The sequence below is a fragment of the Papio anubis genome, unplaced genomic scaffold (assembly GCF_008728515.1).
Source record: "Papio anubis isolate 15944 unplaced genomic scaffold, Panubis1.0 scaffold158, whole genome shotgun sequence".
NCBI classification, from domain to species: Eukaryota; Metazoa; Chordata; class Mammalia; order Primates; family Cercopithecidae; genus Papio; species Papio anubis.
The window spans coordinates 107,513-131,417 of NW_022161557.1; the positions used below are offsets into that span (position 1 = coordinate 107,513).

At 44.7% G+C, this 23,905-nt stretch overlaps 1 protein-coding gene across 7 annotated transcripts in view; it reads right to left on the reverse strand.

The window, feature by feature from the left end:
- LOC101004082 (glucosaminyl (N-acetyl) transferase 4) overlaps positions 1-20,875 on the reverse strand; it is a 29,735-nt gene extending 8,860 nt beyond the window's left edge. The window contains exons 1-3 of one of the 7 annotated variants that reach the window (XM_021939463.2): positions 20,042-20,875; positions 19,664-19,959; positions 13,620-13,760 (exon numbers count right to left, since the gene is read on the reverse strand). The gene's annotated coding sequence lies outside the window, so the exon portion shown is untranslated. Of the gene's footprint in view, positions 1-13,619; positions 13,761-16,943; positions 18,182-19,227; positions 19,316-19,663 lie in introns of those variants that run through there. The other 6 variants (XM_017959647.3, XM_017959646.3, XM_017959648.3 and 3 more) reach the window with 6 other exon arrangements.
- Positions 20,876-23,905: the final 3,030 nt, after the last annotated feature.

Consider the following 23,905-nt stretch of genomic DNA (forward strand, 5'->3'; position numbering starts at 1 on the left):
ACCAGGCTAGCAATGTCACCTTCTGCAAACACCACACCCAGCACTTTCCCTCTTAAAGGTTTATGGGCAGGAAGTAGGCAAATGTTTTGCTGCCAGGAAGTGGTCTTACAATTACATTACAAATAACGCCCCACCCACGGGAGAAGCAGTATTTCCCCTTCTACCTTCCCAGGTAGTCAAGGAGGTCTGACCTGTTGCAGAGTTTATTGCCACATAGGCGCAAGTTCCTAGTGATGACAGAACTGAAAAAACTGTAGCAAGGTTTGATGGCTATAACTCAGGTGAAATATGGTCTATAATAATTCAGTAAAAACCTACTCCTCACTAAAGTCCCAATAGGGATGTTGAATGAAGCATTTCCCTCAAACCATGTTCTTCTCCCAACCCATCCAGGCATTGTTGGAGCCTTCAAGGAAGCAGCAAGAACACAGAGGTGCACCCCAGCTAAGTGGACATGACCGCATTCAGGGACACCCCAGCTAAGTGGACACAATCACATTCAGGGACACCCCAGCTAAGTGGACATGACCGCATTCAGGGACATCCCAGCTAGGTGGGCACGACTGTATTCAGGGCTAAATGGCTACAACCATTAGCGGCTCTTCAACTAACTCTTCTTACCTTAGCAATCAAAAAACCCAGGACTGTCAAAGAAGTACAGATGCTGCCTTTCCCAGGGAAGAAAGGGGAATGGCACATCAAGAATGGGAGGAAGGAGACTGAGGAGAAAAGAACTGAGTAAGGTTGAGTTTAGGAACTAAGAATGCCTGTGCTTTTTTCAGGAACAGGTTGTGGGGCACTGGGGAGAGAGGAAGAAAGGATCTGGGTTCAGGATGCCACAGACCTAGGGCTTGAGTCCCTGGACGAACACTTAGTAGCTGTAAGACTTTGATCAAACTATTTAAGCTCTCTGAAGGCCAGTTTTCTTGTTAAAAGTGGGGCTGGACTGCTCTAGGAAAACGTGGCCAGACTGCTTTTTAAAGCAGCTCCATGATCCTGTTCCTCCTCACCGGGCATGACCTCCCAACTGGGGTCTCCAGCTACCCCCACGCTGGTGCTTTCTGGCTGACAGAGGTTTCAGACCTCCCTGGGATGCAGCTCCCAGAGGGATGGGCAGGCCGCCATCTTTGCTGTTTTGCAACTTCACTGTTGATACCTGCAGGTACTGGAAAATCTGAGATTAGGGACTTCACGGCTTCTTTAAAGATCCGGCCCAGACCTGTGGCTTACTGTCCTGTTTTTCAATCTACCTCCTATTTCTCCACAAAGTCTCAACAAATTCAGTATTTTAGAATTAGTGCCTGAAGGCCTCCATGTAATGCGCTTTATTAATTTTATGGATATTCATCCCTCAGTATATACAGAGGATTCATTCCAGGGCCCCTATGGGCCCTAAAATCTATGCACACTCAAGTCCCACAGTCAGCCCTGAGGAACCTAGTATGGGAGAAGTTGGCCCTCCATACATGTGAGATTTGCATCCTGCAAATACTACATTTTCAATTTGTATTTACTTGAAAAAAAAAAAAACCTGTGTATAAGTGGACCCCCTGAAATTCAAACCTGTGTCGTTCAAGGGCCATACTGTAGTTATTATTAATGTAGAATCATTCAATAAAGAGTTGTCACTAGCAGCACTGTTCTAAGTACTCTAGATGTAATTCAGTCCCCTCAAGAGATCGATGAGGTAGGTACTACTGTTATCCCTCTTTTATAAGAAAGGAAACTGAGGCACTGTAAGGCAACTAAATAAATGCCCAAGGTTACAGTTCTAGAAAGTGTTTTAAATGGAACCTGAACCCAGAGAGTCTTGCTCCAGACTTGCACTTTTAACCCTTTATGCAATACTGTCTCTTGGAATATAAAGAAAAAATTCTCCGTATTTCCCGCAACAGTTTTAGCACTTGACTAAATTTTCTCATTACCATGTCTTCTCTAAATGTCCTAGAACAGGAACAGGAAGGGACTCCAAACATGGTCGAGGAGATCTTCCACCCTGTTTAAGAGGTGATTTCCATGGAGAATGAGCCTGGAGGAATGCTGGGTGAGGAATCACATTCCGTTTCTGTAGTCAGAGGCTGAGACTGATCAATGAGCTAATGAAGAGATTAGTCAGTCTTCCAGCCCATAGAATCAATTCAAGGAAGAGAAAGCAAGCTCATCCTGAGGGATTCTGCCATCAGTTACTCCTGTCCCGTATCCTGTCACCGATGACTTTATCGATTCATTTGTTCTTACAGTTATCTGTGACACAATTTAAGCACAGAGAATTGCTAATTGTTTTAGAAAACTTTCCGGGTGAAATTTCTCTTCATGCGGAGAATATTCCCTCTTCAGGCCACCTTAAAGTTCTTAAACTTTGTATTATTACATATCAGTTTGAGAAATAGGATATGAAGAGCTTATTGATCTAGAAATATCAGGGATTTTGCTTCTATCTAAAGCCTTACTAAGAAGAATCATCAGTTAAGAAGATCAATATAAAGACAAACTCATTAAAAAGCATCCTGATCTAGTTGAATAAGCTAACATCCTGCTACTACAGCTCCTTGATTTCAATGAAGTCACTGATTCTCCCTTGGTGACTCGCTCATTGCCAAGCCCAGGGGATGTTCTGGAGTGAGACCATTAGGTGGGAGGATGATTCAGTCAGATGCGGTTCCTCGACACTCCCACAGCACTCCAGGAGTCATGCAGAGGAGCAGAAAGACAAGTTTCTTGCCTGGATGACCTTATATTCTTATTGTTCTAGAGGAAAGATTGCAAAAGCAAGTAATAATCAGATTGTGAGCAGGTAAACATAGCAACTATGTAAAACACAAGGAGAGGTGTGACTCAGTCAGAAATCCAATACAAATTGAGAACAAGCATTTCTCAAATAATAATAAGATATGGCCTCCAAAAGGAAAAGAAAAAGATTTTCCATTCCCTTTTATAAAGTAAACACTTTCAGGCCGGGCACAGTGGCTCACACCTGTAATCCCAACACTTTGGGAGGCTGAGGCAGATGGGCCTGAGTGCAGATCACCTGAGATTAAGAGATCGAGACCAGCCTGGTCAACATGGTGAAAATCCGTCTCTACTAAAAATACAGAAAATTAGCCGGGTGTGGTGGCGCATGCCTGTAATCCCAGCTATTTGGGAGGCTGAGGCAGGAGAATTGCTTGAACTCAGGAGATGGAGGTTGCAGTGAGAAGAGATCATGTCAGTGCACTCCAGCCTGGGCAAGGCAAGATTCAGTCTCAAAAAAAAAAAACAACAAAAAAACAAAAAATCAAAACCAAAAAAGCAAAAAACAAACAAAAAAACCAAACCACTTTCATAAAAAAAAAAAAAAAAAAAAAAAATCAGAAAAGTCCAAAAACGAAAATAAAGCTCACCAGGGGCCCATCACCTGGCAATAACATTTTGTAGACAGTATGTCCTTCCAGACTGGTTTTAAGAAACACATTTTTTTTTTTTTTTGGCTTTGCTTTATAACAGTATCACTAGATAGGCACTGTCTTATCTATTTCTTTCATTTCACAATATACTATAAACAAGTCCTAACCTAAACTGGGTCTGTCAATTATTACAGAGTAAACAAATCCTAACAGAGGTAAACATACTTTTCTACAGGAAAAAAACCATTCAAATAATATAATTCATGTATCTAGGTCTTCTCCACCAATGCTTAATTAATAAAGCCACAGTTCCTGAAGAAGCCCAGAAGTGCACTATTAAAACTGAAAATAACTTTAAAGGTGATTGAGCCCATATTTCTTCTCCTCTAAATGTGCCTAGCCATCATTTAACCCCATCTCATTCCTGGGGTGCTGGGAACACCTTTCCCCCTTTACATATGTGTCTTGGTTCATTCCTGCTGCTATAACGAAGTATCTTAGACTGAATCATTTAGAAACAATAGGCATTTATTTCTCGCAGTTCTAGAAGCTGAGAAGTCCAAGAGCAAGGCACAGATTTGGTGTCTGGTGAGGGCTGCCCTCTGCTTCCAAGATGGTGCCTTGCTGCTGTGTTCTCACATGGCACAGGGCAGAAGGGGAAAGGGTAGGGAGGGGTGAATGAGCTCCCCCAAAACACCCTTTATAAGGGCACCAGTCCTATGCCTTAGGGCTCTACCCTCATGATGTAATCACCATCTATAGGCCCCACTTCTTAATACTCTCACACTGGTGATTAAATTTCAACAATGAATTTTGGGGAACACAGACCATAGCAATATGGACAGAGGAGGGATGCCCAACCGCCCCATTCAGGTCCCTCACAGTGGCATTCGGTCCAGCCTGGCTCCACTCCCCACTCCATGGAGCCTGCTCTGGCTGAAGTCAACAAAAGCCTTCATGTTGCCAGCGTCAGTGACACATACCTGTCCCTTCCTAGTGATCAATGCTAAGAGATAGCACTATTTGCATGATCTTATTCACTGTTCTTTTTTTTTTTCAGACAAGGTCTCACTCTGTGACCCACGCTGGAGTGCAATGGCACAATCTCGGCTCACTGCAACCTCTGTCTCCCGGGTTCAAGCGATTCTCCTCTCCTGTCTCAGCCTCCCTAGTGGCTGGGATTACAGGCACCCGCCACCATGCCTGGCTAATTTTTTTGCATTTTTAGTAGAGATGGGGTTTCACCATGTTGACCAGGTTGGTCTAGAACTCTTGACCTCAGGTGATCCACCTGTCTCGGCCTCCCAAAGTGCTGGGATTACAGGCATGAGCCACCACACCCGGCCTCTTATTCACTGTTCTTATACTCCATTCAATTATCCTATACTCCATTCAGTAAATCTATGAGATAGGTACGATTATCATTATCCTCATCTTTCAGATTGAGAAATCAAGTCAGAAGATAAATAATTTACCTTAGTTCATATAGCTAGTATATTGGAGGAGCAAGGATTTTCAACTATGGTCCAATTTTCAACTATGGTCCAATTTCAGAGCCTACACCACTAAACACAATTCGAGACTGCCTTTCCAGTCTCCTGGCAGTAGTAGTACCTGTTGGTTCTACATCCAAAATGTATTTCAAATCCACCCACCTCTTTCCACTCCATGGGAACCACTCTAATCCAAGCTAGCATCAACTCTTGCCTAGATACAAAATAACCTTACCTGGCTTCCCTTGCTTTCCTCTAATCCATTCTCTGTACTGTAGCCAAAATGATTTTTTAAACATACAAATCAGATCACTGGCCCTCCCTAATCCCACTCCCTACATCTAAAACCCTTCACTGGGATTTCACGTCACGTAGAATAAAACAAGAAATGCTTTTCATGGCCATAAAGGCTCAGGCAGTTCCCATGGCTGCCTTACTCTACAAGTTCATCTTATTCTACTCTGTCTTTCTCATAAAACTCTAAGCAACACCAGCCTTCTAAAAGTTCCTAGAACATCCTAGTCTCTTCTTTGCCTCAGGACCTTTGCACCTCCTGTTCTCATGTCTAGACTACTTATCCTGGATCCTGGCATGACCAGGTGCTCCAGGAAAAGAAATAGATTTTCCTCAGGTCCTCTCTGATAACTCTTTTGTTTTTGAGAGAGTCTCGCACTGCCGCCCAGGCTGGAGTGCAATGGTGCGAACTCGGCTTACTGCAACCTCCGCCTCCCAGATTAACCCTTCTTAAATCTCTCTCCTATCACACTCCTTGTTTTCTTCTGAGCACTTGCTACAAGGAATAGTTACTTCACTTGTTTATTACCTGTCTTGAGACAGAAACATAAGGTCTGTGAAGGCCTCACTCACTACTTTACCCCCAGCACTGAAGACATCCATACCTGGCACAGGGTAGTTGCTCAATGGGGCAGAGTCAGAAGACCGAAGCTCTAGTCTAGGCTCTGCCACCAAAAATTCTTCAAGTGACACTAGCATATCACTTAATCTTGGCAAGTCTTTCTTTCCCATGTGTTAAATGGGATAATGTTTTTTCTATCCCACAGTGCAATTGTGAAAGTCTTATGATGTAATGCATGTGAAAGCCATGGGGAAAAAGACAACTTTGGTATGCAAATGTCAGGTATAAGGACCTCCACAAGAGGAATGGTTTCTTAGGAAAACTGAGAAAGAGTCAACATGTTACAAGTTGGTTTTACTTTTCTAAAACAGTATGTTCATTATTCTCTTCATTCTGACATTCTAATTATTATTGGGTTTTCACTACTTGACAGCATTCGTTTTTGTTAATACCTGGAGTATAAATTGTTCCTAAAGTTTCAGAATTATGTAGACATACACCTGTCTTGGATTTTGAGAGATAGGAAGCAATGTAATTAATGTTTATAGTTGTTTTTCTCCCCAGTATGCTCGATATTTTTCAAAAGATTAATAACCAAAAAATTTATTTAAAAGACAGCCAAGAGCACATACAACTAGTTTCATGCAGAGTTACAACTGGCTAAACACGGTCTGTAAGTTTATGTGTTGCAAAAGCTATAAACTTTTCCCATAAGTTCATTATCTTTTACGGGCAATTCTCCAGATATTGCAAAACTACAATGACTTGTTCTTGCATCCCTGTTTGGCAAAGTCATCCCTAAGGACCATGTAACCCACAAAGCAGTACTGAGAATTCTGCAGTAATGTGAATACACCCACACACACTCATACAGGGCCTTTGCCAGTGTTCTGTCACTCAAATCAAACATCAGTGAGACTGGCTCAGCTCAGTGCATTGGGATGCCCTCATCTAAAGGAGCTCTGTTTGATGTCCCTGCGGAATGTATGACGACTGACAGCTTTCTCTCTAGGCCTGCAATTATGAACGTCATCATCTTCTTTAAATAAAGGACTACTTTACCTGCAAGATTTGGAGAATAGAGACTTAAAGGAAAACACTGAGCATGAAAATAATTCTATCAACCACCTCTATAGATTATAATTCTTCTAGCTAGAAACTTTACTGGATCCTCTCACATTTGGGCAGAAATAAGGGACCTGTAAGATTACATGGGAAATGAGCAACCCACATCAAGATGTATATACTCAGGCATAGACCTCTCAAGGTCATTGGAAATCTGGGCTGTAGCGATGTAACAACAACAACAACAACAACAAAAGCACAGAATTCAGCCACAGTCACACCAATTGGGAAACAGTAGACTTGATTCTGGGCTTTATTTCATCTGGTCCACAGGGCAAATATCAAAAGCTGATTGTGTGTGTATCTAGGTGGGCAAAGCTACATGGCTAAAAAGTCTTTAGCAGGAAGTGTAAAGGGCCACATACAATGAAACTGAATGAAAAGTTTTTGTTTTGTAATAGATTGTGACCCTCAACAGGGAGTAAAACATTAACAGTTTTTCTCTAAAGAAAATTCTAAAAAATATCAGAAGATGGTGAATTTCAAAAATAGTTATGCCTTCAAATTTCAGTTTGATGAAAAAGCTCACATGAAATGTTTGCTTCTTTTTAGATGTAAAGGATTATGAAAAAGGGGTGAATGAATGAATGCATCAGATCTTTGCCTCTCAAGCTTTATCAAACAAAGAGGTTTCATTCCTTCTTGGGATCCCCATCTTCTCTGCCCTTCTTACTTAGCCTGACACAACATAAAGCCAAACTACATTTTATGTTCCAGGTTCTAAGTTAAAAATATGGGTTGAGAATATTTTGACTTCTTTTTCTATAAAGTAGAAAAACTGAATTGAAAAACATGTCTATTTTTGAAAATGTATATTTATTGTACTAAAAAGAAAATAACTTTCTCCATCTAATATCTACATGGTATGCTTTTTTCCCCCTCAGAAATTTTTGGAAGCATTTATTTTGGTATTATATGGCTAACTCCATATTTTTTAACTGGCCAAAACTAATTCCTCAAAGATTCCATGACTAGCTGAAGAGGTATGGGTAACTGATTTCTACACGTGCATTTAAAGCAGAATCTCCAATGTCCATCACAGAGGCAGCACAGGGATAAACAGACGTGAATCAAGGGTTTGTTTTTTTTTTTTTGAGACAGAGTCTTGCTCTGTAGTCTAGGCCGGAGTGCAATGGCATGATCTTGGCTCACTGCAAGCTCCGCCTCCTGGGTTCACACCATTCTCCTGCCTCAGCCTCCCAAGTAGCTGGGACTACAGGCGCCCACCACCTCGCCCGGCTAAGGTCTGTGAAGGCCTCACTCACTACTTTACCCCCAGTACTGAAGGCTAATTTTTTTGTGTTTTTAGTAGAGACAGGGTTTCACCGTGTTAGCTAGGGTGGTCTCGAACTCCTGACCTCGTGATCCACCCAGCTCAGCCTCCCAAAGTGCTGGGATTACAGGCATGAGCCACCACGCCCGGCCAAATCAAGGGTATTGATGTTAGAAATGGCCTGAGGCCAGACCACACTCTTCATGAATGGATTAGACACCCTGAGTTTAAAATCATCACCCTTAAAAGCCTGAGTTTTAAGTCATGAGAAGAGCTTGCTTGTTTGTTTTCTGGGTTCTTCCAATATGGTGGGAAGCCCAGCTGGAGACTTCAACACGCTTCTGCACTTCCACTGAAAAACTCAGGACTGGCAGCTCTTGGCATGACTTCATCATTTAGCTAAGATCTGTGTGTTTCTTGGCTTAAAATGTACATATTGCTCTCAGATCTTGTGTGCATATTAGACACAATAAAATTAAGACTCAGGAATTCAAAAATTAAGTGAAAAGGATGGAAGAAATAAAAATCTGCAGTGCTTGGGAAAATTCTGCCACAATAGGAATTTCAAAAGCAGAGATTTCAACCTACCAAAAGTCAAATGTAGAAATGATTCCAGAAAGCTCTCCAACCGCCATCTCCTACAAGGATCCCTTCTAGCGATGGTTTTAATTAAGTTAACAGGTCTTTTTCAATATGTAGGTTTTATTTCAGGTTAATAAAAAGTAAAAAGATTGTTTAATTTACTAAGAGTCTAAGCCAACTTATATGTCAACTGTATACAAGGCAAAAGTAAAAACCAGACTCTTCAGATTTTCCAACAGATTATGATGTTAAAACAGTATGGTCTGGTGCCAGCATAAAGAGAGATCTGTGGGATAAAATCCAGAAACAGATCCATAGGTAAGGGTTTTTATATATGGCTCTGGTAGAGAGTCAGTTGCCTTCCAACATCCATCCTCTCTTCTTTACTAAGAGAACCCTATATTGTTGGTGGTAGAAACACGTCTCTTGAAAAGACTTTTCTCTAACTTCTATTGTATAGGAATAAAATATAATGTGGGATTTTGGGAAAGTTTTCCTAAAGGGGCCTGATTCGGGTAGGAGGTATGCCATTTTGTTCTTTCTTTTCTTCTTCTTCCACTTTTCTGCCTGGAACTCCAACATGATGGCTAGAGTTGCAGCACCCACCTTGAGACCATGAGGAACAGACCAAGAGAATATCAGAGATATCAGGATACCTCAGCCCCCATATCCTCAAGCTACTGAACCAATGCCAGCAAACACCCACTTTGAATTCTTGTTATATGAGAAAAGTAAGCCCTTATATGTTTAAGTAACGTGCACTTTGAAAGATGACCGTAGGAAAAGGAAATGCTTAACTAACATATACATACGCACGTCCAGGAGCCAAATTAAATTTAAATCAGATTAAAGTGGCTACTTACACAACAGTACCTTCCTATATATAGCCAAGTGCAAAATAATGTGTCTTAAATGATACTGAACTTCTCATCCATCTATATTTAGAGGCAGATGGAGGCTTTAGGTAAACATCTGAAGGAAAGCAGATGCCAAGATTTACCAAATTAACTCTGATGTTGGCAAGAACTGTGCAGTCTGCTCGCCATGCCTCAGTTAAGCACTCTTTAGCTTATGGCAAACCTCCTCTGTGTATGGTTTCTAGTCATAGGCAGGGGACAGGTCACATAATCCCTGAAGGTCACCTTGCAGGTGGGCTGTCTTCTTGAGAACGTGTTATGAACCACGGGACTTTGGAACCTGCTTTTCAACAAATAGCCATCAGTATCATGTAGATATCAACTCAACAAGTACCATGTTGAATAGTTTTGAGCCACCCCTGAATGTGCCCCTTTTCCCTCCAGTTGCTGCCTGACCCCATTCCTCTTCTTTCTGCCCCACACTGGACCCTCTCCATGTTACCTTCCTGCTTTACTTCTGTGTACATCATACAGGTTTAGAATTTAAAGCTAATGGTTCTGAACTGAAGTCCTGAGTCTGCTGCTAATAAGATGTCATTAACCTAGTAGCCTTCCGCCTCCTCATCTATGAAAGAGGAACAAGGGCACTGACTCACATGGTTACCGTGATGACTAAATGAGCTAATGCACTGGGCACATTTTGGCAGGAAAAACAGCCTGGCACAGGGCTGGATGATGGTAAGGGATCAAAAGCATTTGAAGCAGCCCAGTGTCATTGACCAGTGGCCATTCTGTAAACAAGGACTGGGCTTCAGCTTCAGCATGCTACGTGTACTCCCGCACTCAGACACCATCTCCAAAGGCAACAGCCATGGATTTCCGCTGGGTAGACTGGTGCAGAAACATCAAAGGCTTCCACGATTCTCATGGTCAAGGAAGAATCAGACAAGGGCCCACTTGTACTATTTTTACAATTTTTCTTCAGGTTTGACATATTTTCAAAATAAAAATGGATTTTTTAAAAAAGAGAATCACAGGGATAATGGGGAGAGGACAGAATGAAAGTGCTTTAAATCTCTGCCTCATATTAGGATTCAGGCAACACATTTTTAGTAGCACAGTTTTGAATATTTTTTAGGTCTAGTGTCATTGCTGTCTTCTTGCTATAACCTATACTTTCCAAGTATTATCTGGTTCACTTCTTTGTTGTAAAAATAACTTTTCTTGTTTCTTATTTATGAATTAGTTGATGAACATATTCTTTTTTTCTATTATGGTGGTGAAATATACATAACATATACCACTTTAGTCAATTTTAAGTGTACAGTTCAGTGGCATTAAGTACATTCATATTGTTGTGCAACCATCACCAAGATCCGTCCACAGAACATGCTCATCTTCCCGAACTGAAACTCTATACAAATTAAACACTAACCCCACAGTCTCCTGCTTCTGTGCCCTGCCAACCACCATTCTACTTTCTGTCTCTACAAATTTGATTACTCTAGGCATCTGTATCATAGGAATCATACAGTATTTGTCCAATATTTGACTGGCCTATTTTGCTTAACATGTCTTCGAGGTTCATCCATGTTGTAGTGTGTGTCAAAATTTCTTTCCTTTTTAAGACTAAATAATATTCCATTGTATGTATATATTACATTTTGGTCATCCATTCATCTGTCAGTGGATACTTGCTTCACTTCCATCCTTTCAGCTATTGCGAATAATGCTGCTATGAACATGGGTGTACAAATACCTGTTTGAGTTCCTGCCCTCACTCTTTTGAGAATATCCCCTATATAAACCTTATGTTCTTAGATATCCAATTTCTCTCCTGGTTGCCCATCCATCCCACAAACATTTACTGTGCGCTTGCCATGTGTCAGGGAGGCACTGTGTTAGATTCTGGAGAGATGCAACTAGAAACTCTACTGCCTGCAGAAATGCAGAGAGAAATAAACAGTGAGGTCCTAGGTAACTGATAACACAATCCAAGAAATCCCAGTTATTTTGTCACATTCACATTTGAATTTCTTTTCTATAGAAATTTTCCGGAAAAGACAAGTCACTAGCTAGCATTTGGAATTTTTTTTTTTTTTAATTCAGGGATTTTCTTGCCATGATGTTGAATTGATGTTCAATTCAACGATAGATGTTCGATTCAATGGTCAACATCAGTTGAAATGATGTTCTTCCTTTCTGAGGATCTCTTCTCCAGTTCTGCATCCCATCTTTCAGCTCTACAATCATTCTATTAATGTTTTTTTCACATTGTAACTTTGCAACCTAATTGGTGTCTACCTTGTGTATCATTCCATTTCTTTCTTCTGACACATCTGCCGTATATGTCTGTCTGAACTTGCCAGCCTCAGAGGAGGGCAAGAGGGTTGCTGGAAAGGCTAAAGGAAGAAGGAACCTGGTAGAAGGTGATGGCTGGGCAGAATGAGCTCCTCCTTGTTCCACTGAGGTAGAATGTGGGGCTGCAGAGAAAGGACACAGCACAAATATTGCAAATATGCTGCAGTGACACAGACAGCAGGAGAAGGAAGGAAAAAAGGAGCCTTGGAAAGCACAGGAACTCTGCGAGGTGTTGTTCCTTCTGGTCCTGGGCTGAACTGTCCACCCTCTGCTGCCGTCTGAACGAGCTGCTCTCGAGTGGACTGTCCAGATCTTGCAGATGACCATGAGAAATGTCAGGGCTTGCGGACTCTTGGAAACAGGTCTAACCTACCCAAGAGCAGACAGGCTGACTGGACAAGCCCGGGCACAGCCAAGAAGCAATTCTTGCCAAAGGGTCATCCTTGCCAGTTTTCCCCTTAACTAGATTAGAAGAAAGCCCAGAAGACCAACAAGAGAAGATGGGGTTGCACAGGGGAGGGAAATGAAAAGAACAGAAGAGCTGGAAGCACAGAAGATTCCTGGGGAAGGAGTTAAGAATATGCCACTCCAAAATATCCCGCTGTGATACTGACTTTTGAATTAAGGGTACTTGAAAAATAACAGGTACAAGACCATTCTGCCCTTCGTGCTGTTTCTTAAAAGCAGGAGATGAAATCCTTATGTGAAATGAGAATGCTGACAGACAGTCTCCTTAACAGTCTTGTCAAGGACAGAAAGTTGTGGCCGAGAAAAATTTGTACAAACTTGGTTACACAACCCTTATCCTCCTATCCGCTTCTCCCAGTTAACTACCCTAGCCCAGGCCTCTTTTTGCCTTGCTACATTTTCATAATTTCCTACTCTTTCTCCAATCCACTATATAAGTGTTCGATTCTCACTGCATCTCTGGGGCTTCATTTCCTTATGAGGGTTCCCCTGTCCCATAAAACTTATATTAAATAAATGTGTGTGCTTTTCTCCTGTTGATATTTCTTATGCCAAGTTAATTCTCAGGCCCAGCTGAAAACCTGTAAGAGTGTAGAGGCAAATTTTTGCTTTCCTACAATAGAGATTTACTTGAGACTATAGAGAGCTTTATCATCACCAGGTGCTTTTTCAATTTTATTTATCTATTGTTGATTTGCTTACTACGGCAGGGCAGCACATGGCATCAAAAGAGGTTTGGAAGCATTTTGGAGCATCTTGGAGGAGGAGAGCGGTTGGATTTTATTGAGATGTTGAGGTTTGGTTTAAGGCTGGAATTTTACTGTGGGTGGGGTTTGGGGGAGGCTTGACTAGGATTGGATAAGGATCATGATATAACAGTTTAGGACTCTAGGTAATTTTTCATGCTCTAGAAACCATGGCTAAAAGCACTCCTGCCACAGAGTTGTTCTGCCTTTTGCCTTTAAAAATGATTTTCTGCAATTATATTACCTAATTGTACTCCTTTAAGAATCATGTATGAGCAACATTTTAGGGTTTTTTTTTAAATTAAATAACCTGAATCTCTTGGTTAAATCTAGACTTTAGCACAAAACTCTTAGGTTTTAGAGCTTGGGGGAGGTAGGTAAAGCAGAGAGAAATTACAAGGCACAATTTTTGCTTCCTATTATTTTGAAGCTTCTGAATTCATCTTAATCTGACTATAAATAAACTGAAACTTACCTTTGTGTCACCTCCAATGAAAACCCCAGGCTGATGGTATAGACAGCATAGGGAAAGGAGCATCACCGTCAGTTACTGAGGAGGTGCTATAGATGTCTGTACTGGGACAGAGACCGAGGATGCAGTTCTAGAACATGGGCCCTATAAAGAGAAACCATGTGCGGGAGGACTTTAGAACAACAGTCATTTAAATGCAAACAATGATGGGACTGATGACAACTATTCCTCTGACGTTAACCCAGAAGGATTGCAAAAGATGCTACGTTTTTGAGCCTCATTAACTGTGAGGAAGGCCTCTAACAAAGATGCTCACGTTATTATTAACTCCTCAACCAGGATATCAGTAGCCAAATTGGCAAAGGACACAAAGGTGAGACTCAGCTTATATGGAAAATAACAGAAACAGGAACCAAGCAGATTACTTGGATCTAGTAAGATGAATTTTAACAGAGAAAAGTACAAAACTAACATGTGCAAAAAATTAACTGTATTTGTTAATGGAGAAACGTGGTTCATGGAGAATTGTGGTTTGCGGAGAAACGTGGTTGGACAGGAGCATCTCTAGAGGATAGTTTAGCGTTTTGGCTGACCGTACGTTTGGCATGAGTCACAGTTTGGTTCGAGACTGTCAAAAGAAAACAAAATGCAGCAAAACAAAAACAAAACCAAAACCACCGTGGTCCTGGACAGCATGCAAACCACAAAGCTGCAGAATGAGACAGCTGAATGCAGACTGCGAATCCCTGTTTCTATGAATAGTACCACCCAAAGAGGAAAGCATTTCCACAGTTTAGACCTTGGGACAGAGGAAGGGACCACCCCACTCTGCTCTGTCCTGAGCAGACACCCTGAGAAATGAGTTTGTGTCTGGCTACACCCGTCTGCTGGAATCATAACTGATGGAAGTTAAGCAGCCCAGTGAGAAGCTAGCGACCACAAGAGGGACGTGGAAAGGCTAAGGCTGAAGAAGTAACGACTCAATAGAGGAGTGAAAGCTGGCTCTAAATATTTAAAGAACTTATTAAAGCACAAATTGCTGAGCCTCACAGGTTCCCAGGGGATGCTGACGTAGATGGTCCTGAGGCCACACTTTGAGAACCGCTGCTCTAAGTAACAAAATTGTAGTTTTTTTTTTAATACTCTGTAGTTCTAAGATTCCACTAAGACCCGATGGCCTGTTTCTCAGTAAATCCACATTGGGAAAAATTTACTGGTTTTGAAGCCTCACACATTTGTGGTTAAGATTATGTTCTTTCTAACATTTCATATCGCTTAGCAGAAGTTCAATCTTTCCTTTATGCCCCTTAGTGTTTCTTATTAGTTCAGCTTCGTAAAGCAGACTTCTGTTTCTGCTTCATTTTCTGTAATCTTTATATAGTAGACATTTTTCCTCTGGTCTTCCACTTTGCCTGTATTTTTCTGTTATGTTCAGCAGATCAAGCTTCATAACATACTAAGTTGTGAGCTACCTTTATCAAATGATATCTGGCTCCCCACATCTACAATAGTAAATACTGATCCAATCCTGTCTCTAAATGCCCACACTGAGCCCACCATCCCAGAGATCTATTAGGATGGAAACGGCTGCATTCAATTCCTGATTAATTTTCTTTTCTCTTATATACTTGAAGCTTCAGTCTTTAGATCTCACTAGGAAAATTACAAGCATATGGGAATGCATGTAAATGACATGCAAAGTAATGCAAATTAATACAAAACATACATCTCTAAATTGCTTGAGAAAAGTCTATAAGCCTCAATGTTGATGTTATTTGCTTTGCTTCACTACACTCTGGCAAGCAGTGACTGGATCCTTTTATTACAGTTAATTTTATACAGCATCGAACACCTGACACTTGTTGACACATTAAGTGGAAGATGCCTTGCCTGTGAGTCAGGCAAATGGGACCCTGGCCTTCACGTAGCCACAGTTTGGCTATATGGCCTTGGACAGGTTCTCAACATTCTCTAGGTTTCAGATTCTACAACCAGAAATGATTGAAATGGCATCGTGATAATAAAACCGACAGTACTAAGGTTTACTGAGCACTTACTATGTGCTAGGCATAAGGCACACATGATGTACACATTGTGCTTGCATAATGCACACAGGCAATCCTTACAACAGCCCACAAGGAGGTGCTGTAGAGCACATACCCCTTAGGTGTGGTGTCATTTCAGAGACCAGGAAACACAGACAGGAAGGTCAGGAAGCTTGGGCCTGGTCCTAAGCTAGCGAGTGACAGAGTCAGATCCAGGAGCTCAGCAGTCTCACTGTAGAGGCCTTGCTCTTAGCCATGCTGCACCTCTGTAGCGTGATTATCATCCATGTTTCTCCTAAACATTACATTTGTATGATCTGTGAAGTAAATCACTCACAGTCATACGGTAAAACAGTTTCTATAAGATGTTGATAGCTTGTATTATATAAGCTTGATATCAAAATACCATCACAATCCAAGGGGGAGGGGATCCAGACATCCTGTGTGTTCAGCTTCTCTTTCTAACTCACTGCATCACATTCCCATGTCTAAGGCTCCCTCATCTTAAAGTACCTAGCCCTCTGTCCCACCTCTCACTCTGGGAGCAGCTTCCGGTCCTCAGCCACCATCGCCTCGCCCCCGACCCCATCCACCCTAGGATTCAGACCCCAGCCCTGGTACAGATGACCACCATCTTTGGAGAGTCAGCCAGCGAGTGTGCTATGTGGCCACTTGGGAAGCCATTCCACTCGGGAGCCTCGAAAGCTGCCCAGACTCAATAAAACCAAACTTGTCTTTCCTCCTCCGATGTTCCCTGTTTCTGTAAATAGCAGCACCCCAGCTTAGAGGGAGTCACGCTGCATTCTCACACCCTACACAAAACTCAGCCCCAAGTCACTCCACAGCCAGCCTTGAATCTGCCCACTGTGTCATCCCTACTGGCACGACCTCAGCCTCAACTGCCAGGCTTCCTGCACCCTCTGAGCCAGCCCTGTCTACTTACGGGCTCCTCACGTCCATTCTCCACGCCGCAGCTGGAGTTTTGTTTTGTTTTTAATCCATATCTCATCTGCATACTATCAGGTGTGAAACTGTCCTGAGGATCCACTCGCCACAATGCCCCTTGGCACCACCTGGCCCTGGTACCTGCTGGCCTCCCCGGTGCCATTCTCCATCCTCCCCTCAGGTCATACTGAACCTGTCTTTTCTTCCAACTCTCAGGCTCTCCTCTCCTCTGGTCTCAGCACACACCATTCCCTTGGGTGGGAATACTTCCCTTTCTCACCTCTCCCGTCCCCCACGGCTGCTTAGTTTACACAGCTCCTACTCATCCTCAGCCCACCTTCAATCTCCCCAGCAAGGCCTCCTGCCTCAGCACAGATGCAGTGAGCTGCATGCAGCACATCCGCGCCTCACAGCAGCCAATGTGCCTGGCTCACAGCCAGTGCTCAACACAGGTGGACTGAAGAACTCACTTGTCAGCCTTGCTTTGCTGATTTTTACTGTCTCACTGCTTTTTCCCACCTTGTAGCCTAAGAAGGAAATCCCCTGAAGCTGACTCCGTTTTACCTCTCCTATGTGGTGCTGTGATAAGCCTCAGGTCACCAGGTCATGCTCCCAGCACCGTGGGTCAAGGGTGAGGCAGAAACAGCACCGTCAGGTACACGGCCCTCTACCTGCTCTCTCTCCCCCTCCCTTCCTGGAAAACCACCATAGGTCAAAGTCAGTTTGGGAAGCACCTGTATTTATGGCCTGCTTATCTTGAAGGCACTAGGCCAGGTGCCATAAAGTGCCAACTCTGACTGATTGCCCGACTATGCCATTCACCCCTACCTACCTCTGTGCAGGAGATGTGACATTTAGCAAATCAGTATAAACTTTTTCCCCCAAAGAAAAGAGTATAAACCTTCTCATCCCACCACCACCCCACAGCAGGAAACTCCTTTCAGTACGCCCCCAGAGAAAATTCAGCGGCCACACAATTCCTTGGCTATTGTTTCTCTCCTGATACCAGAAAGAGATAAATCAACAACATCTTTAATTGGTCATTTCTCTCACAAAATTGGATCCTTAGAAAGTGCAACATAGGATATGCTCTCTATAATGATTCACTTTTAAAGATTTTACTTCCTTAAGACACTATCAACAAAAGCTGTCAGAATGAACTACTAGTTTCTAGAATGTTTTAGGCTTATTGATGCTTTAATAGGGGCATGTTTTATGAATGCAAGATCAAAAAGGGCGACTTATGTCTACTCACATGAGACAATTAAATGTATTATATTATCCCCAACTCTGTTAATCTTCTGGTTTGCTGTTCTTCCATTATTAAAGACTTAAAAAAAAAAAAGAAAGAAAGAAAGAAAAAAAGGAATTTAAAAAGTGCCCCAAGGCCAATATCGCCTCTCTGCCTGCCCAGCAAGGGAACAATATACTGTTTCTCAGGCTACGTGACTCGGAAAACTTACCCGTCAGGGAAAGCTGAGTCTTTAAATTTACAGAACACCCACTCGCCCCGTTTGCCTAGCACTGTTTCCTACGTGCAGACTGCTAATGGACTCGAGCGTCCCGTTTCTCGGCTCGGATCCCAGAGGCTCCCGACCCTCTGTGGTAGGCACCGCCACCTCGCAGGGGGACGATCCTGGCCCGCTCTGCGGCACAAAAACTTGACCTTAAAAAGCGCAGAAGCTCGTCTCTGGGAAGGGCGCGGCCTGGGAGGCGCGGCCCGCAGCTTCCGCCCCCAAAGAACGACTCGGAGGCCCCCTCCAGCCCCGGGTGCCCTGGCGCAGAAGCCGCGGGAGCAGTCCTTTCACGCGCCCCGCGTCCCTGTCCCGAAGCCCAGGGGCGGGGGCTCGGGCAGCATCGCTCGTCCCCGCTGGTCCAGGGCTGCGGAGAAGCTGCAGGAGGCTCTGAAAAGCGAGCGTCGGGAACCCGGGCTCAGCAGTTCCCCCGGGCCCCCTGCGCCCCGCAGCAGCGCGGGCCAGGCTGCGCAGCGCTGGGCCCCGAAGGGCCAGGACGGCGGGATGCCCCCGCTCCCGGCAAGGGCGCGCCCACGAGCCGCGTTCTTGGCACTCGGGGAGAGTCGCGGGAAAGCCCGGCGCTGGCGCGCCTGCGACTCCAGCCTGGCGGCTCCGCTCCGCCCGCGAGCCCAGGAAGCCGGCGCCGCGGCCCGCGTCCGTTATCCAGGACACACTCCGCGCCTGCCGCCCGCCGCCCTTTCCCAGCGCTGGCCTCGGGGAACTTCCCCGCGTCCGGCCGCGGACAGCGGCTGCTGCGGGAGCCGCGAAGTTGCGGCTTCTGCTAGGCGCGCGTGCGCGCCGGGTAGCCCACCTGGCCCGCGACGCTGTGTCCGCCCGCCGCGCGCTCTGGTCGGCCCCGGGGTTACCGCAGGCGCAGGGAGAGGCCGGGGTTCAGCCCAGGTCCCCGCGCGGCTCCGCGAGGGCGCCCCCGCCTGCCGCCTGGAGAGGGACGCGGCGCCGAAGTTTTCCCCGGCGGGAAAACGAAAGTCGTGAGGAGCAGAGGATCTGGGCGTCCCGGCCACCCCCGGGCGGAGACGAGGCTGAGACCGGGCTAACATCTCCAGCCCCGGGCGACCCTCGCTCGCCAGCGTGGCCAAGTCGACTTACGAGAAGGAGCGGCGCAGCCCCGAACGCGGGTCCGCGAGGCTGCGGAGGCCGCCCCGGCGGGGGCCGCGGGCTGCGCTCTGGGCTCCCAGGCTCTCCGCGGCGGCTTGCTCTCGCACTGCCCCTCCGTCGCCCTGCTGGGGAGCCGCTCTCTCCCGGCCCAGGGTGGGAGAGCGCTGAGCGGCCCCCCTGACGTGCGGCGAAAGGAGGAGCACCGCCGCCGCGCTCCCGCAGAGGGAGCTCCCTGCCCTGCGCTCCCGGTCCCCGCGCCGCGCTTCGGACAAAGTTCCCAGGCGCTCGCGGTGATCTCGGCTCTCCGCCGCTGCCCGGAGCGTCATCCACCTTCGGTTCCCTCCCACATTAGACAAGAAATCTGAGGTCAGGAGAGATAAGTAACTTGCCCAAAGTCGCTCAGAAGGCAGTGACAAAGCAAACTCACATCTGCGGCTCCTTTTTTCCCCCTGAACTCCGGGCTCTGCGGAGGCTCGGGCCCTGCGGGAGTCGCCCAACCAGACAGAAGGCAGCTCGCTCTCATGGGTAAGACGAAGAGTGTCCCACGCAGCCGCGAGAAATATTATCAGCAGCGTGGGAAGGTGGAGCTTTTTGCCCAATAACTAGAGTGCAAAGTTGTTTTTCAAACGGTGCCTACATGCCAAATCGGTTTGCTTTTTATCCTTAAGCGAGGGTGAGGGTGGCGGCTGTGCGGACGCCAATCGGGATCACCAAATAAGTGCTCTGGAAAGAAAGCACACAGCTACTTAATCAATTGGCCATCAAGGACTCGGCCTTCCGAGCGGGTTCTTGTGAATATGCTAACCTTGTAAAGCGGGCGCGCCACGCTCTGCTTGCTATTCACGCACTTCCAGGAGTCTCCCGCCAGGCTCCACGTCCTTTCGGGGCCGGGAGCTCCCAGGGCTTGCCTTTCAGGGCAGGGAGTGGCACCAGACAAGTCAATCCCAGTCAATCGGTTTGTTCCTTACTCCTTGGTCAACCAGTGTTGACTGAGGGCCTGCAATGTGCATGGCTGTTGGATGGGGAGCTGAGTCGGTAGGACCTAGGACCTAGGACCCAGTGAATCTCAAAGAGGGAGTGTCACATGGGTCCCCATATAGTTTACTCTCAGAATGTGGAATCTGCCCAAAGCAGTAGAGAGACTCTGAGTCTACCCCAACCCCCATGCCTTTTTAAAAACTCCCTGTGCTCAGAGAGCAAGTGTTTTAATATTCGTTTTACAGACTTACTTTCAAGCAAATGGCCAACTTTGCCTTCACTTCCTCCCCGTGGGACCACCTCTTTCTGGAATAATAATTTACACTTCCTGGGTCTCCCTCATTTGCACATGATGATGGTGATAGTCATGATGGTAAAAACAACTAAGGCTTCTATTATCCACCCTGTGCACTGTTCTAAGCCATTTATGCAGATTAACTCTTTCAATCCTCACAACTTTATGAGGGAGGTGCTATTTTAATTCTGATTTTACGGATGATGAGAGGGAGGCAGGTGAGGTGAAATAACTTGCCGGTAAGTGGGTGGTCTGTCTGGTGTCCATGCTCTCAACCACTGAGGTCTCCAAGACTGGAATTCAAAGGGACCATCAGCCATCATTAACCACAGCTTACACATCTCAAACAAGCCATGCTAGGAAATACATGCACTTCCTCCCAAAGAGGTGAATTTTACTATTTTGCATATATCATGTCATAAAGTGGATATCCATTCACTCACTTGCTCCTCTATTTCCAACTTCCAAGTCAACTATTTTGTCCTAAAGCAAACTATTTCTTAAAAACCTATTCATCATAAAGTTTGCAATTTTTGTTTTGGATTGTTTTATACGCTCAGACCATACCCAGCTGTTTCCCTCTGCTTTCTACTCACAGCCTTGTCATGCTCTTTTTTTTTTTTTTTTTTTGGTGAGACAGAGTTGCTCTGTAGTCCAAGCTGGAGTGAGCATGCCACACTGTAAGCATGCTCATTGCGCTCAGCATTCCTGTATTGTTCTTCTAGGACTGCCTAACAAATATCCAGGCAATCTCGGCTCACTGCAACAGCCACCTGCTGGGTTCAAGCGATTTTCCTGCCTGAACCTCCTGAGTAGCTGGGACTACAGGTGCACACTAGCACATCCAGCTAATTTTTGTATTTTTGGTGGAAACAGGGTTTCACCATATTGGCCAGGCTGGTCTTGAACTCCGGACCTTGTGATCCACCTGCCTCGGCCTCCCAAAGTGCTGGGATTACAGGTGTGAGCCACTACGCCTGGCCAAGTTACTCTCTTTCATCCCTTAAAACCTTGTTGTAACCAGCCCTGCAGGTCTTCTGAAAGTGGGTTGCCCAAAGATGGTAGTGGCCCCAGAATGGTCTCTGCCACACTGTAAGCATGCTCATTGCACTCAGCATTCCTGTATTATTCTCCTAGGACTGCCTAACAAATACCACAGACTGCACGACTTAAAACAACAGAAACGTATTTCCTTACAGCTCTGGAGGCTGGAAGCCTGAAATCAATGTGTTAGCAGGCTGGGATCCCACTGTGCCCCTTCCTAGCTTCTGGTGGTTGCTGGTAATTCCTGGCATTCCTTGGCTTGCAGCTGCATCACTCCAGTCTCTGACCTTTTCCTGTGTCTCCTGTGCAAACACATTTCCCTCTTCTTTAAGGACACCAGTCATTGCACTTAGGGCCCACCCTAATCTAGTATGACCTCATTTTAACTTGATTACTTGGCAAAAACCCTATTTCCAAATAAGGTCACTTACGCAGGTTCCAGGTAGACATGAATTTTCAGAGAATGCTGTTTAACCCGGTGCAGTCTTCAAAAGTCATTTAATAAAATGACAGTTAATAAAAACATATTGCCTGAGCTAAGGATGCAAAGAGGTGTAAGTCACAGCCCCTGCCCTCCAAGAAACTCTAGTTACAGAGGTAGTCCTTGCACTGAGAACATAAAGACTGGAGTCACTAAGAGCCAACTAACTGGAGCCAAATGACAATCTGGGGACCAAGTGGCAGCTATACACAAGGAATTCAGCCAAAGGGGAACAGTCACTGAGGATACGGTTCTAGGACTGCACTCAAAGGTGAGGGTGATTCAAACACATCTATGAGGGAAAAATTGAAAAAGCAAAGAGAAATAAGGAGAGCTTATCAGAAACACAGCTCCAAGGGGAAGAGTGTGCCTGGCAGAATTTTACTTCTTGAGTTTCATGTAGAAATGAAAGACTGAAGGGATGCAAATACCTATCATACTGAGTATAAGAACATGGTGAATTACTTTTACTGTACTAATAGCATGCTGTAATGCCATAGCAATTAGCCTGCTTTAAAGTGCTCTCTTCACTGGGCACAGTGGCTCATGCCTGTAATCCCAGTACTTTGGAAGGCCAAGGTGGGAGGATCATTTGAGGTCAGGAGTTTGAGACCAAGCTGGCCAACATGGCAAAACCCAGTCTCTAGTGAAAATACAATAATTAGCCCGTGTGGGGGCGGGCACCTGTAATCCCAGCTACTTGGGAGGTTGAGGCAAGAGAATCGCTTGAACCCGAGAGGCGGATGTTGCAGTGAGCTGAGATCACGCCACTGCACTCCAGCCTGGGTGACAGAGTGAGACTCCTTCTAAAAAAAAAAAAAAAAGTGCTCTCTTCTTTCAGTAATATCATTTGATCTTTATGACAATCCTGGGTGTCATCAGAGACAAGGACATCGTATTTTATAACCAAGTATCCCAAGGCTCAAACAATGAAGTAACTTGCACAGGTCAAACAGCAAATCATTTGTAGAGTTGGTATGAAGCATATTTGCCTGGATATTCCTCAGTTAGGAATGTCCCCATGATGTTGGCTCATGGGCCAGCCTTCCAGTATTGATTGCTTTGTTTTTGGTCCAAAGAAAGCGTTTAAAGAAAAAGAGAATCCTGCAAGAAATGGAAAGTTTTTCTAAAAGCTACGTGAATCTCAAACTGGAATTGTGAAAAATCTTCCCCAGACATCTGAACTGGTTTCACTAAACCTTCTGAGGATTTGCAAGTGTATTGAAGTCTCCTTTAGGCCTTCAGAGACTTAATAGTATCTAGTGGGCTTCTGCAGAACTTCGCTGATTATCCTAAAGAAATAGGGGTTGAATGACACTTTGGGGGCACTCAGAACACGAGAAGTTGAGGGGAAGCTGAGTAAAAAACAAGAAATTACATTACAGGATGGTATGCCAGCAGAAATTGACAATTAAAACTCAGTATCTGATCTCACCATTGTGTAAAGTTATACACAGACGACCAGATCTTGGCATGTTTTGAAAACTTTCTGATAAGAATCTGCAACTATGACTAGCAACTGAAAGCAAGCAGGAAGTCTAGTGTTGGACTGAGTATCTGATGATTTAATGTGTTTCCCTGGATTTTCCTTTGCTTAGCAAGCAGGTAACTTGCTGAATCTTCTGCTGGCTGTCTTTAAAAGTATATTTAAGCTTGAAATGCTTTTGATTCTAGTGTGATTCATTGAGTCTTGGTTGTGCATAGTGCTACACTGGTTGCTATGGGAAAGTACAAAAATATAAAAGACAGTTCCTGACCAAAAGAAAATCCCATCTAATTTAGGACACATGAGACATATAGAATAAAAATTATATAAGTGTGTTTGCAATGGAATTTGTAAGCAGTTATTACTCAGTTCTCTGTTCAGATGT